Raw genomic sequence first — 12214 nt, 5'->3', positions numbered from 1 at the left:
AAGGGACTCCTTTCATCAGCTTGCTAGATAGACGAGACACATCAAAGGCCTCTCTGCTCAAGGGAAAGACCCTGCCTCAGTTGGCAAGGTGGATTGTAATCAGAGGACAACTTGACCTAGTCCATTGCCCTTCACGTGCACACACACACACAAATGTGCACATTTGAGTACTTGACACATTTGAACACAGAGACATATTCATGAGAGGAAAGATTTATTTTAAAAAGCCCTGATATATCTATAGAACAAAATAGTATTTTGCGATCCGTTTGAGCACCTTATTAGGAAAAATAAATCAGAGGATCCCAACCCTTTGGAGTTAAACTCAACAAGTGAACACCATTGTGATACTGGGGAAAATATGAACTGGTATGTGTTTTGCCAATGACTCTTATAAAATCTCTGTATGAGGAACAACCTCCGTCCACAGTGAGTTTCAAATTTATATGAAATATTTATGAAGAGTTAATTAGGCTCTTTCTGTTAAAGTAATTTAACGAGATGGCTCAGATAAAAGGAACTATAAACAAGGAAACTGCCCCATAGGAGAAGAACTCTTGAGCTGTAGTAGAAAGGATTGCTTGGTGATTTCTGTTAAATCACTTGCCTTAGGCTTTGGAGAGTGGAGGACCCTTTCCTAGGAAGCACAACATCTCCACAAAGCCAGCAGCAACCTCAAGGCTGGATCAGGAACAGCTAAGTAGAAGCTTGAGGCAAGTTGTCACCATTGGCGAAGCTGCTTTCCAAAGGGAAGGCATCTCTTAGCTTCAGTTGTCAGTCCACGTGCATACCACCTTTTGTGGTTTCTTTGGTTTTATTCTATCAGATTAGCTGCATGAGAGGACAAATGCTGAATGTTATTAGATGTAGTTTTTTTTTCCAGGCTACTAATAAGGAAATAAAAATTTAAATAGAATTTAAAATGGAAGTGCTTTCCCCGCTTTGGGCCCTACCCTGGGAAGGTTGTGGGGAAGAGCGATTGGGTGAACATACCTCATAAAGCGCCTTCATGTCTTCCTGCCTTCAAGTGGCACCATCTTGTTGCTTCAGCGAGCTGATAAATATTTACCACACACATCAAGCTTAATAAGTGGCAAATTAAATTAGCCATATACATGAATACCGCTTTTATCCTCCATGAATCTTATGTAGTATTCATAAAGGCTGCGGTGTAATAGTGTGCTTGGTGCTTTACTCTCGATATGTTCCTTTCCTACCAGCACATTTTCATTTGTCCCCCGGCCTCCTTTCCCCTAAGATTTTATGGTGCCTTCTTGTCCCATCAGATACTCAAACCTTCCTGAGCATGTGACTTACATCTTAACTACTTTCTAAGAAAAGCCATCTCTCTCTTCCTTTCCCTCAGTTTTACCATATTTAATTTCTGGGACATGGCACCATTGTGGGACACGAGATACTGGTTTAGAGACAGGGCGCTTCACTATGCTTACATCCCAATGCCAGCACTAGAGGCTGCTTGCCGGTCGTGGGTGCTTGTGAGGAGACGCTCAGTGTTTCTCCAGGCCTACTCCTTATGCACAATGGCTCACATTTATTTACGTGAATAGAGTTTCTAAACTGTCCTCACTGCCCTCCCCGCAATCACATTCAACAAGAGCACATGGCTTTCGTGGTGGAAGACCCTTTACTATATTATCTGGTTATATTCACATGATGCTTCAGCTTTGAACTTAATTTTGCGTTGAATTCAAACTTTGCTAATGATGTAGTTACTCCTGTGGTTTAGAGACTTGTATAGATGGAAAGAAAGTATAGCATGACAATGCCTGCCATGCTTTCAGTTTCCTCTAAAAGAACCATGTGGGTCATGTCTCCATCACCTCCATCACCTTCATTAGTTTGATGTCTCCATCTAAGTACTTCTAAATTAAATAGTCTTTAGTATAGGTATTGTGCTATTCTTAGAACCTGTATGTGTGTGTATATATATATATACACACACATACTTATATTATATACATATACTTATATTATATACATATTTTATATATTATATATACATATATTATATGTATATAATATACTATATTATATATATACATATACTTATATTATATACATATTTTAAAAAGAATGTATATATATATATGTATATGTATATATATATATATATATATATATAAAATGTAATAGTCTAAGAGTCTTGTATAAAAATGCATAAGTCATCAAATCCATACTTGATTAGAGAAATATCATTGTGCCTGGGACCTTGGCCGAGATGCCTGTGATTTGTTTGAACAGATTGTAAAACAATGTGTGCCGCTCTGAAATCTCCCCTATCACAGAGCGCTGCCAGAGAAAGTTCAAGCCGGAGCCTCTGAGATGAAGATAAACACGTTTGTGGGTTGACGTTTGCCTTTGATGTAGCCCAGGCCTCCTCAAGAAAGACAGACAAATCACATCCTGCCTTCACTGAGTAGAAATTTCAAGTCTAAAAAGAGTTATAATAGAACAATATGAAATTCTGAGAGGGTATGGCTTATGTGAATAGATGTATTAACTAAATTTATGATATTGGAAATTCAGCAAGAAAGGAAATGGAGAAGTCTGGGCCCAGAAAAGCTTGAAATGACCAATTTTATAGCATGCCGTGTCACTATCCTATAGAAAGTATGGTGCCAATAAAGAATGAATTAAAGTAAATTTTATAAATAATTTAATACAATTTTCAAAATCATCAGTGATAAATCGAGGCAAATGGAAGCAATATTTAATATTCTCCATACCAAGGCATTAATCTATCCTTTCCTGATGCTTATTGCATGATTAGTTTACTACAAATAAAATAATGTTGAAAACAGGTTTAGCCTCTAACCCTCTTGGCTCTAATGTTTATGCTTCTGTTAACTTTTATGTCTAGTGGCCGTGTGATCTCTCAGCCTTGTACTCTTCCTTCTTCTTGTATTAACCTTCTCTGTGCTGTTTCTATGATAAAGCTGAATTTGTTCCATTGATGTCTACCACCATGCGTCATGACTGACCAAGGAGCACAGCCTAGGAAGGATAATTGCCTTGAGTCCATTTAATATCTTCTTACATTATTGCTGCCCATATTTATAATAGACTAAATTCTTTACTAGGTTTTTGGAATCTCCTCTTCTATTTTAAAAAACATTCATGAGTTTGGCCTGCATTTTCTTTAAAGTAGAGCTTAGTCTTTGAAAGACACAATTAGTTCCCAGGCCAATAGAAATAAATCTTTGTTTTGAAATGGATTCGTCATGGTAATGCGTATTCCTTTCATTCCAGAGATAAAAATAAAGACCAGAAGTATAAACTTTTACAGTAATATAGACTTAGGAAAGATCTCTTGGCAGTAACTCTTTAAGCATATTGCCTGTATTCTCAGATATTTAGCAATTTCTTTACCTCCTGTGGGAGTTTGAATGTAGCCTTATATATTTAAATCCTTGGCCCTGGGAAGTGGAACTGTTTGAAAGACCCACCATTGCCACCTCAGTAGCCTTATGTATTTGAATCCTTGGGCCCTGGGAAGTGGAACTGTTTGAAAGACCCGCCATTTCTACCTCAGTAGCCTTATGTATTTGAATCCTTGGGCCCTGGGATGGGAGTGTTTGAAAGATTCAGGATTAGGTGGTGTGGCCTTATTAACGGAAGTGTGTCACTAGGAGAGTGCCTTAATATTTCAACAGAGTACACCAGGCCCAGTCTTTCTTTCTCAGCCTGTGGATCAGGATGTAGCTCTGTGGATGTAGCTCTGTGATGTGGATCAGCTGGTAGCTCTCCACCAGCTCCATTCACAACATGCATTATGATAATGGACTGGGCCACTGAAACTGTAAGCCAGCCCCCAGGTACATGTCTTACTTGATGAGAGTTGCTTTAGCCGTGTCTCGTCCCTTTCCAGCAACTGAACAGTAACTGCCATATAAATTGTTATATTTCCAATCCCAGGTTCAGTTACAGTCTTTAAGATGTTACATAAGAAATAGCTTCTAGCATCATCAGCATCATCAGCATCATAATAACCATCCTTTCGGTCCTCCACCTTCTCAGTTTTGAAACTCACCATCTCTAGGAATACCCTTATTCCTGTGATCATATCCTCACTTGTAATTATGAACAGTTTTGAAAATCATATCGATTTTATAATATCATTTTTTACCCATGGTGTCCTATCCTCTAGTATATGCCTTTTTTAATATCACAATCATCAGAGTCTTTAACACTGTCATACAATTAACCTGCGGGTACTGCCACATCCATCGCTGCCTTCCACTGTTTCCCGCAGCTGATCTTGGTAAGGGATTGCCACTACGCTTGCATAATTGATGATAATTTTCTTGGATCTCTGATGAGAACAATACTTTGGTTAAATATAACTCTATACTTACTTAACTCTTGCATCTCTGAAATTAAAAGTAATAAAGCCAGTTGGTTTCCTTGGTTCCTCTTAGTTCATAATCCGTAATTTCAGAAGGGCCTGTAATGCTGTATTCTATGGTCTTAGCCTGTTTTTCCCTAAGTCTATGAGATGAGATACTTACTGTTTTTCCAGTGAAAGACTGTATTTATGTGGTTTTATTGTTGTTTCTTTGTCTGCTTGCTTTTACTACTAGACACCTCAGAATTTATTTCTAGTTCTTCCTATCATTCAGAATGTAGGCTTTTGGATGTCTTTTGCTTTTCTCTATATACTTAATAGGTAATATCATGCATTCTCTATTTGCTTTGTAAAAAGAATTTTAAATAATTGTTCATTTTATGTATATGAGTGCACTATTGCTATCTTCAGACACATGAGAAGAGGGTATCAGATCCCATTCCAGATGGCTGTGAGCCACTGTGTGGTTTCTGGGAATTGAACTCAGGACCTTTGGGAGAGTAGTCAGTGCTCTTAACCACTGAGCCATCTCTTTAGCCCAGTTTCTTTTAAATTTATAGTTTGGGTCAATTATTTTTGCTTAGTTTCTTGGAATGAATGGTTTCTCTTTACTTTCTTCCATTTTGCCAAACTTCTTTCAAACAATGATTTTGAGTTATTTTTCAAGTAGTTCACCTATTTCCAGCCCCTGGAAAATTTTACTGTCTTGTTTGTTGGTTATATTTACTATTTCAAGTTTGAGAATACATTATGTATTTCATTTTGCTTTGCACTGACGTCTGAATTTCATAAGTAAGGTCTTAGTGCAGTTTTAGAAGACTAGCTTTCTCTCGTTAAACCCTTTCATTAGGTATCAGGTAGAGAGACTGTAGGCAGTCAGTCTTCCATGGCCTCTTTAGCAGGCTATCTAATGCCCCAGTCACCAGGCAGACATCTTGGCACCTATAGCTACAGACTTGTTGGTAGCGTCTGTATGTACTGCTATGGACCTTTAGAGATTGGCTGGGATCCTGGGTCCATGAGAGAGTACCTGAAACCTGTACCCAAGTAAGGCCATTGCAGTGTCTAGAGTTGTAAGAGTTTACCTAGTACTAGGTGTGCCTGGGCCTCAGCCTGTGAAGATGATTCTGGGTAATGGTTAGGTCCATCCTCTGTACTCTACTGGAGTGAGCCTTGACCTAGGGTATGCAGGACATGGAGACTGCCTCATGCTGGGACTATTTTAGGACTTGAAGCCAGTAACCTTGTGCTTTTTCATGAGTTTATATAACTGACAGATTGGTACTTCTTTGATATGCATGTCTTCCCTCATCTCTTCTGAGTCCAGACCTTCCGTCTAACCCCTTCAAATGCCTAACAGACACGTTGCATGACATGTTCATTTCTGCTCTCAGTGTTATCCTTCATATCAGGTGAACAAGCTGCAAACTCCATGTTGTGCTTGTTCCTTACTCTCCAGCCTGCCAGTATGTTCTTTCTCCCTACTACCTGTGGGCAGTAGCTGATCACTCTCCAGACCTCTACTGCTGTCACCTCGTCAATAACACTGACCTTTGTACTCTAGGTTATTATCGAAGTCTATAACTCCATAATCTCTGTTCCCCAACAACTGTCTGTAAAATACCAGAACCCAGGTTCAGTGGTGTCTGAATCCATGTAAGGCTTTTATCTCACTGTGAAGACGTACCTTCCCCATTTCCTCCCTGCCCTTGGCTCCTATCATCTCCTTTCTTGGTCATTTTAATTACAGTCTCTACCTGCTCTTCCTTGAATGTGTCAGCAATCTTTCATCTCCGATTTTTACCATGTTCCTTGCCTGTAATGATTCTCGCTAATATCAAGAAATAGCTTCATCTTCTGCTCCATTTCTTTCGTATACCTATACAAAATCCATCTGGCAGCTGTGTAGAAGTTACTACTGTCTTGCTGTTTAGATTCTTCACATTTTTTTTTCAGATCTAATAAGAGTTTACGGAGATTCTTCCTGGTTCCAATAATCATTGCTAAATTTTCACATATAAAAACTTAAAAGTCATGGTCCCTAGAGAAGAGGTTTCCTTCAGGTACAAGATGTAGAAGTTAAAGGTGTGGAGGCTGTGCTATTGTCTGCAACCCCCACTCACAGCCTGCTATCAGCAAAGAAGCAACAAAAGAGCTGAAATGCTCAGGAGATGCTAAATGGAAAGGAAATAGCAGAACTTTTCAGAGGAAAAAGAAGACGTGAAATATTTGGAAAGACTCAGTGTTTCAGTGTCAAAGCAACACAGAAATGATTAAACTAAATTCTTTCTCAGAAAATGAAAGGTGGAAATGCCATAGGCATGATCAAGCACGAGGCGTTCCATAGGACTCCCGTGCATATAAGGTCAGAGAGTAGCTATACAGAGAACACTCAGGAATCCTAAGCCCCCAGTTTGCTACTAGACTCTTCCCAAACAATAATTACTTATTTTCAACCACCATTCTCTTCTGGGTCGGCTTTTTATTTCCACGGTGTCCCTTCCCTGCTGTGCGAGATGGGTTTGCCCCCGTGATCATGATCGCTAATCAACCCTTTGTGGCCCTTCCTCTTTCCTTGCCATCCAGACACACACAGTGTAGAAATTCAAAGTTACAAGGGCAGTTATAGAGAAAAGGAAAAGTATAGCAACTCAATGTCTAGTTCACAGGCTTTTACCGTGCTAACAGTAGAGGTCGTGGCCTTAAACAGCTTAAGAAAAACCTAGCCATAAAACTCCCTTATGTTCTGATACAGTTCTGCTGCTAACAGAGAGTTCAGTGACTCCATAAGCAGCCAGGTGCTTCCCAAGAAAACTTTAAAGCTGGGAGTCTGGAGACGGAGGAAGGGCGGAAAGGCGAGAGCAGCCACTGCTACTCTCAGGTGCATCTTTCCTCTGCTGAGCATCAGGTGACAGTGGAATTAGAGGAGCAGTCATGTGAGCAAACAGGCAGGCTTTTACCCTCTCCCTTTGCCAAAGCACATATTGGGTGTCTCTCCCAAAGCTCCGTGTACTCTCAAAGTTATGTACTATTTTCCAGGTATGTGTGTTCCCAGGGAACATTTGCATGCATAGAAAGGAGAAAATAGTCTCTAAATCTTCTGTAGATTGTAAATAAAAGAATTAAGACCGAACCTTTTAATCCAATGTATCATCCCCTGAGCACATAAACCTCTTTCTATATGACAGATCACAGCTTGCTGGAAGTGCCTGGATGCTTTGGTCTCAGAGGTTTGGCAAGCTGTCTAGAGGGATAGGGCTGGAGCTTAGGACACAGCGGTGACTAGGGGGATAGGGCTGGAGCTTAGGACACAGCGGTGACTAGGGGGATAGAGCTGGAGCTTAGGACACAACGGTGACCAGGGGGATAGGGCTGGAGCTTAGGACACAATGGTGACTAGGTATATGGTTTAATTAAACAGCATTACCAATTAGTAATTCCATTCAGGACGTCTTAATTAAAAGTGTGTCTAAGGGAAGTTTTTTTGGTTAATCTTAAGAATGATGCTCATACATTTAAGTCAGTCCTATATAAGTTTTATAAATATGAAGGGAAATTCTTTTACTTAGGAAAATATTAGGTAAGATAAATTATGCAACATTTACCATACTTCCTGGTAAAGAATTGCTAAAACATCCCCACATACTGTTTCCAAGTGAAGGACACACTGTTGAAGGAATGTGTTCTGTGAAGAACAGTGGGGCGCAGAGGTCCAGGGAACACCTCTTTGTCTCTATTCATAGCTAAATAGAAAGCCCTGGTGAGTCCCTAATATAATTTTATGACTAGAGTTTGCTAGAAACCTTTTTGAACTTCACATATGTGAATAGTATTTAAAGAAATCCTGTCATTACGGTGACTCCTGGGTCTGTACAAGGTGCAGGGAGATTTCCTTCCTTGCTTTAAAAAGGAAAGATGCCTGGCGGGCACAGGGCAGAGTCCATGGGAACAATCCACAGCCAAAGTCCACAGGGCACAATCAGTGGGCACAGTCCACAGCCACAGTCCACAGCCACAGTCCACGGGGCATAATCAGTGGGCACAGGCACAGTCCATGGCCACAGTCCACAGGGCACAATCAGTGGGCACAGTCCACGGCCACAGTCCACAGGGCACAATCAGTGGGCACAGTCCATGGCCACAGTCCACAAGTACAGTCCACGGCCACAGTCCACAGGGCACAATCAGTGGTCATGGTCCACAGGCACAGTCCACAGCCACAGTCCAATGTCACAGTCCATGGCCACAGTCCACAGCCACAGTCCACAGCCACAGTCCACAGGGCACAATCAGTGGGCATGGTCCACAGGCACAGTCCACAGGCACAGTCCAGTGTCACAGTCCATGGCCACAGTCTACAAGCACAGTCCATGACCACAGTCCACAGGGCACAATCAGTGGGCACAGTCCACAGGCACAGTCCAATGTCACAGTCCATGGCCACAGTCCACAGCCACAGCCCACATGGCACAATCAGTGGTCATGGTCCACAGGCAAAATCCACAGCCACAGTCCAATGTCACAGTCCATGGCCACAGTCCACATGCATAGTCCACAGCCACAGTCCACAAGACACAATCAATGGGCACAGTCCATGGCCACAGTCCACAAGCACAGTCAATAGCACAGTCCATGAACACAGTCCACAAGCAGTGTGGACTGAGTGCATCTGCACTGCTCTGACTTCTGCATTTGTAGCACTGTGCATCACTGCTTCCAGATTCAGTTTCTCTTGATGAGCCAGTATCCATTTTTCTTAATAGACATAGTAGCTGGGGGCGGGTAACAATAATTTAGAGGAAGAACTTTTGCTTACACACATAATTATTTCCCAGCAGAGAAAAAAAAAAAAAGCTTGACGAATAAAGAACAACTTTTCTGTTAGATATAATTTCCTGAAGCCAAACAGCCAAACTTATTTCTCCATATATATATATATATATAGATATATATATATGTATAGTTTCACAGGATTTCTAAGCTGCTTAATTATCCTCAGAGATGCGTGAGATCACTCTTTTTTTTTTTCTTGAAGATTTTACTAAAGAAATAGAAACTAATAGTAACGATTGTCATTACCCGCCTTGGTGAACACTATATGCGTTTATTTCTCAATGTACTTAGGTTCTAAAAATGCGAACGGTTGTCACATCAACCTGCTCATCCTCATCCTTTCAGCAAGCCCCTCACTTTTTCTTGTTCCTTACCAACCGTCATAAATCAGCCCCATGACTTGCACCTGTTTCTCCCTGAACTGCCTTCTACACGCTATTGTTGTAATTTATTTTTTTTTGAGTGTTGACAGTTTACACGGCCCTGTTTGAAACATAACATCTTTCTCAAATCTGTGCCGTATTGAGCGTACGTTCTCTAGGCTAGAGAATGAACTCCCACTGTGCCAGCCCACTTCAGCCCAGTTCAGGATCTCAGCAAGGGCTGAAAATGAATGTTGAGTGTTTCAGAGTTCAGAAGGGATTCTGAGTTCTGCTTTCATTTCCCCTCCGTCCCCCGGACCAGGTTTATACTTTTTGCTGCTAAAATGGGTATGAGTCCATGCAGCCAATTTAAAGATTTTAGCAGCATTCATTACAAAGTTACCGTGAGACATTTGGAGAATTTTATAACATAAACAATCATGTACTATTCAGGTAGCCAAAGAATGTGCATTCAATCAAGCGATGTTTTAAAATCTTTTGAAAACACAGAGTATTTGAAGTTTGCAGTTGTAAATTATTAAATGCTTCAAATGTACTGTACATTTTAAGTCGATGTTCTATATAAGAATAGGAAAAGTAAGGGCCACCAGGATGGCTCTGTGGGTAAAGGCTCTGCCGCTGTGAAGCCTACACACATTAATTTGATCCTTGGTATCCACATGGTAGAAGGAAGAAATTGATTCCTGAAAGTTACCCTCTGACCTCCACATGCATGTTGTGGTACTTTGCGTCACACACACACACGCACACACACACACACACACACCACACGTAAAATTACAAATTTTAATATAAAAAGAATAGGAAATGAAGAGCAAGAGAGTAACGGAAACGAAGGTTGCTGATTAAACACATTATAACAGGTACGCTGTGGGTTAGTTTGTTTCCTAAGGCTTTAACACTATGCTGACTGCCCCTGAACACTGACTGAATCATCTAGATTTTGATCTCTGCTCACTGTGAGTGTGTAACTGAACACATGTGAACATTAAGAAAGGGTATTTAAGATGGTTTGGAGAGAGGGAAGGGAAGAGGGGATAACATAACTTTAATCTCAAAAACCAAAACGAATAATACACAAAAAAAGGGTCACAGAGGGACAGGAATTCTAATTTCTGGTTTTGGATTCCTTGTCCTTTTGCTGTCAGGGCCTCTAGTGTCCAGCCTGTGCTCTTCACGGTCCTGAGCTGAGACCTATAGTCTCTCTCAGTGTCTTATATAACACAGCATTCTGCAAGCATTACTTACATGCATTCTGCAAGCATTACTTACATGGGCATAGAGATGATATATAGTAGAGCACTTGAAAATAAGATGACGGCAGAATTTATGCTCTCAGTGTCTACATAAAAGGTTGGATTAGGAGTCTACAAACCCCCTGAATCGCTGAGGGCCTTACTCAGTACTACAACAGGACGCGCACTAAGCTAACGCACTTACCAAAGGAAAAGGAGCAAGGGTGGGGGGTTGGGTGGTCATAGCTGAAACTTGTCAGCAACTCTCCAGACATGGTCTGGTGGCACAGGGTCAAAGGGCACTGTCCAATGGTGGCAGGATCAGGGTTCCCTATCAGAGCTCTTGTTTTCCCAGAGCAAAACAAAAGTGGATCTGTATATCATGCTGGGGAGGAATAAGGTGCACATTCAAGTCCAGTTGGGCATTAGGTCTGGAAACAGGGCATGGTCCTTGCTGGTTGCTCCTCTGTTCCAACCTGGTTCTGCTCAGGTGGGTACTAAAGGGGACAGTATAGCTATATAAGGACAGAGGAAGTAGTATGTGAAAGCTGAGAGAGTGGGCAAAGTCAATGACTTAGAAAGTGGATAGCAATACCAGTACACTCTTGACTCTCCATGGAAGTCCAATAAAACACTTGCCTAAGCACAATGCTTATATGAGAGGAAATGAATACAGATCATCTTTGTTAATATGCATCTCAAGTCGAAGTAATTTGTCACTTAAAATTAGACTTTTAAAAGTAGGCAGCGGAATGTGGAATGTGGATTGACGGTTCAGGAAAAGTTACACCCAGCATTCAAATAGCCCTGTGAGGACCATTCAGAGTTTACTGGGTTTGACACCTGCATGAAGCCACCCAGTTGTCTGAAGTAAAAGGAGCTATAGGAGGGAGACCATCCTTTCAAAGTATAGAAAAGCACTTTTGTTCAGATGTCACTAAGCTGCTATTTCTGCCGATGGTTGTTCAGTTCTGCTCGGAGTCTCACTCTGACCCCGCTACTTACTGGGAATCTTGGCTTGTAACTTCAAAGCGGGAGCCTGCCAGTCAGTACTTCAGGAAATACTACAGGCCTCCCCTTTCACTTCCTGCTGCCACACTTTCTCACTCTTGTCAGAGTTTGTGGACTCACCAGTACTAAAGAGAACAGCAACCTCTGGTAGCTTGTGTAAGTGCGCTGCCCTCAGCACCGCCTTCCCGTGCTGAGCACTTAACCCTCTCTAATGCCCATCACAGAGAGTCCCATGTCTGATATCAAAGTAAAAGTAGCCAAGAAGCAGAGTGCTGAAAATGGTGAACTGCTGGAGCTTCAAAGTCTCCTCCCAGTAATACACTACCTGAACACACTGTAAATACCTGGAGCGGTGTTGTGCAGACATTAAATGCAGCTGCACCTGA

General features: G+C 41.3%; 1 protein-coding gene and 1 long non-coding RNA gene across 12 annotated transcripts in view; one reads left to right on the top strand and one right to left on the bottom strand.

Annotated features, from left to right (window-relative positions):
- The window catches only part of Slc16a7 (solute carrier family 16 member 7), a 164965-nt gene that overhangs the window by 114328 nt on the left and 38423 nt on the right, over positions 1-12214 (top strand). The window lies entirely within an intron of this gene.
- LOC147002780 (uncharacterized) lies at positions 608-11939 on the bottom strand. The gene is made up of 3 exons (XR_015048488.1): positions 11823-11939; positions 994-1054; positions 608-831 (listed from the first exon to the last, which is right to left on the bottom strand). It is a non-coding gene; the product is annotated as an uncharacterized LOC147002780 (long non-coding RNA).

This window comes from Mus caroli, unplaced genomic scaffold, assembly GCF_978045245.1.
Source record: "Mus caroli unplaced genomic scaffold, Mus_caroli_1 scaffold_9, whole genome shotgun sequence".
Taxonomy (NCBI): Eukaryota; Metazoa; Chordata; class Mammalia; order Rodentia; family Muridae; genus Mus; species Mus caroli.
Note: the sequence above shows the minus strand (reverse complement) of the source record. Positions and strands in the feature narration are given on the sequence as shown.